The following is a 3,941-nucleotide window of genomic DNA, read 5'->3' as shown; positions in this document are numbered from 1 at the left end:
AGCTCCCAGTCTGGTAGATAAACCACAACCTCTGAATGTGCGATGATGTCAGAGAAATTCAAGGTAGAACTCGTCCGTTTGTGGTCATGTTGCAGCTGAACAGAATGTTTGGAGCAGGGATCACTGACCACTAACTTGTTGGAGGCTCAGACTTTTCTGGAAAGACACTGAGATTTTTGACTAACATTATTATTAGATGTTTATGTTGGAGTCCAGTCCAGTGGTGGACTGTCATGTAACACACTGGTCCCAGTAGGACAGTGTAGTTAAAGCACGTGTGTGTGTGTGTGTGTGTGTGTGTGTGTGTACAGACACCTGGGTGGTCTGACCACAGCAGCATCAAAGCCTGAACAGACGTCCAGACGTCGGCTCAATTCAATCTCCTCCTCAAAGTCTAAGCTCAGCGTTTGTGGACGGTTTGTCTTACAAATCAAAAGAGAAGCAGCTCCGACAACTGGATTCAGATCCAGTCCTCAGTAGAAGTTAAGCCTGGACCCTGAAGCTGTTAGAGTGTAATCCATCTGTGTGCAGCGCTCCACTTCACACTTTTTAATTGGTGTTTGGATTCTTTTTGGTAATTAGGGCATGAACAAAGCACCAAAAACAGAATTTTTTTGTGAAGAAAACAGATTCAAACCAACACAGGGATTAACCACTGAAAACAGACTTTAGAGTTGGTTCAATCTGTCACGATGTGTTCAGTTATAGCTGCGTTGACCTCGGATGAACGGACTAAAGGCCAACGCTCTTTGGTGAAACGGTTAAACCCTGTGTCCATTCACCACTGAGTGACGGAGAGCTGCCGTCCACGCTCTGTTCTGTTCTGGTTCTGGCTCTGTTCTGTTCTGGTTCTGGCTCTGTTCTGTTCTGGTTCTGGCTCTGTTCTGTTCTGGTTCTGGCTCTGTTCTGTTCTGGTTCTGGCTCTGTTCTGTTCTGGTTCTGGCTCTGTTCTGTTCTGGGGCTGGTTCTGTTCGGGTTCTGGTTCTGTTCTGTTCTGGGGCTGGTGATCCATCCACCTCTGCTCCAAACAGAAACCTGAATGAATGAATAAATTCATTCCTGACATTCCAGACAATGGAGCTCACAAATGACAGCAGGGAACAGTGTCTGTGTGTGTGTGTAAGCTGATAAGTCATGCACTGATGAGTCCATGTCTTAATTACCATGAGAACATATTGTCAAATCTGGTTGAAGAGTTGGGGATAATTAATTGATCTTTTAATTAAAAACTCCCACATTCTTTGGATTCTGTTTGTAAACAAAAGCCTGTGGTTCAATAAATCACTGTGGACTGTGATGTTTCTTAATAATGTTTTAACAATAACATGACTCCACTGACAGTCGCCATTTTGAAGTAAACCACTGTTCAGTCAGGGTGTAGGCCACGTCGCTGCCTCCACCCCGTCTGGAGCTCCTCCGTCTGGAGCCATGATGAACTGCACCGGCAGTGCGTAGTCCAGACACTAAATTACTGGGATTATTGGGCCTTCGTGGTTTTTGTGCATTACTTTGAAACCCTTCAAATCCCCACGGTGCGTTGTACGATAAATAATGACTTAAAGCGTGTCAGTGTGATGGAACTGGAATGATTGGACGAGACTGGGTTTTTATAGCTGTGATCTGTCTTTACAGAGTCCTAAATCAGACAGACTGGGTTTTATTTATGGGCAGATAAAATCTTTGGCAGATTTTCTTTGCCTTTTTACTGATGTATTAGGATAATTCATTTATTTCATTTGTGTTTCAGGGGTGAAAGTTTAGATTAGATTAGATTAGATTAGATTAGATTCACTTTATTGTCACATGTCATCATTTTTATGTCATAAGTATCTAAGCAGCCATTTAAAGGCCGTGGTTGTAGAGTAAAGCCCACTGTCATGGAGCAGTAGCTGTTGGTCCAGGGGTAACGTCAGATTTGAAAATATAAACAGGTCCAACACAAGGACCACATTTTAAAAGCTTTGATATTTTTTTCATTCTCCAAACCTTAGTAAAAACGTCAGTAAATGTGGCTCTGACGTTTCAAGTGTCGACGCTGCCGTGTTCCGTCCTGGTCAGAGCTCAGAGTGACGGCCGGGTCACCCTGGAACTTTTGGACTTCAAATAATCAATGCCTCCAGTGTCGGCGTCTCAGGACTGACTCAGACTCCGTCAGTCAACACTGGGCTTTGATCCTGTCATCTTTGTCCTGCTTTATTTTTATTTCTGTTGTAATTGTTGTCACAGTTTCTTTCACTTTTCATTCATCTCAGTGTTGAACGATTTTATGACAGGGTTTGTTTTTTTTTAACATGTTTTACTGATGATGGTTGAAAACCCAGATTGGAGTGAGAGTTTTTTTGTGGTTATAAAGTGGTGATGTCATCGGCTAAACATAAATATAATCTAAACTAAGAAGCAGTTATTGTCGTTGTAGGAGACCACAGTGTTTTTGTTTTACCTTTGGTGAAAACAATAATAAAATGGGTAATGATGTAGTGGAGGCTTAATTAGCAGCTTGACTGTCCAATAGGAACGCAGCTATGTCAAAGTTCGTGTCGACTGGAGACACTGGTGTCAACATGACGGCTGTGATCATCAAGGTTCTGTGAAGCTTCCTCAGTGTTTCATTAACCTGGACCCTGTTCTCTCTCTGTGTGTGTGTGTGTGTGTGTGTGTGTGTGTTAACTCTTTGATGTCAGAGTTAATTATACCATGTTGAAGCTGAGATTACGACCACCTGAAAGTTTAGGGAGACTTTTACAGATGGAGTTAGTGGGCGTGGAAACGTGTAAATGTCTCAAGTGTCACTTTGTGACGTGTGTCCATCGTGTCCAACCAAAGACACGTTTGTTCATTTAGCATCGCGCTAAATACAGCAAACATGAGCACGAAAGAAAACTGTCTCCTGTCTCTGTGACACGTGTCTCACAGACACACGTGTTTTAATTTGTTCTCACTGCTCAACAGTTGCCATGGTATTGTGAATGTGGGCGGAGCCTGCAGCTGCTCATTACCATTTAAAGATAAAGGAACAGGGATCAGATGTTCAGAACAGCTCCAGTAAAGAATCCCAGAGTTTGTTTGTTTGTTCACATCACACATGCCGTTACAAATTACTGCTGACCGTTGGAAACAATCTATGACATCATGACAGCGTGATGTTCAAGCACAATGACTGTGTGGACGAGAGTCGACGTCTCTGGTTCTTCAGATTCTTCACCAGAAACGACGGGTGATAAACTGTTACACTTTAATATCCTGTGTAAATGACACACGAAAACACAGGACGGTGACGGTGCTCATCAGGATGCAGAGGAGGTTGTGGAGCAGCACATCCATCATCCCAGAACACACTGTCACATCACTGAGCTGCTCTTCATGATCAGACGGCACCAGTGCATGAAGTGGCCACACGTCACCTCCAAACACCCTGTGGACAGAGGAGCAGCCGCTAAAACAACAAAGGAAAGCACTTCCTATTTGAAAAACAAAAACAAAAGAAGAAAGGATTACAGTGTGAATCTTGTGTGAATCTTATAACGGTTGTTATTGGGTCATGGACAGCTGAACCAGAGGTTGTTCTTAGGAAATACAGCCCCAGACCATGTCCTGGTTCCAGACCGGGCTGCATCTGGACCCAACATGAAAGACCAAATGTTTCTGTTAATGAATGCACATAACAGTTGGTCCATTGTTCTACATCAATCAAACGTCTTTAAATAATGTCCTTTTATTTTTTTAAAGTTATTTAAACACAGTTCAGTAATTATGAAAAGTACAAAGGAACGTGTGCCTTAGAACCCGGCGTAGCTGTGAAGCTGCGTTGTAAGGATTTACAGCACATTTCTGGACATGAAAGGATCCTCGTTCTGCACTCACAGAACCTGTTTCTGCCACTGAGTCTTTGAACTACCATTAAGCCTCTTATCACCAACAGTCCAATTCATTTCCTTTTTCCA

At 42.9% G+C, this 3,941-nt stretch overlaps 1 protein-coding gene across 1 annotated transcript in view; it reads left to right on the top strand.

Annotated features, from left to right (window-relative positions):
* Window positions 1–3,941, top strand: part of negr1 (neuronal growth regulator 1) — a 95,138-nt gene that overhangs the window by 50,035 nt on the left and 41,162 nt on the right.

The sequence above is a fragment of the Cynoglossus semilaevis genome, chromosome 2 (assembly GCF_000523025.1).
Source record: "Cynoglossus semilaevis isolate Cse_v1.0 chromosome 2, Cse_v1.0, whole genome shotgun sequence".
Classification (NCBI taxonomy): domain Eukaryota; kingdom Metazoa; phylum Chordata; class Actinopteri; order Pleuronectiformes; family Cynoglossidae; genus Cynoglossus; species Cynoglossus semilaevis.
Note: the sequence above shows the minus strand (reverse complement) of the source record. Positions and strands in the feature narration are given on the sequence as shown.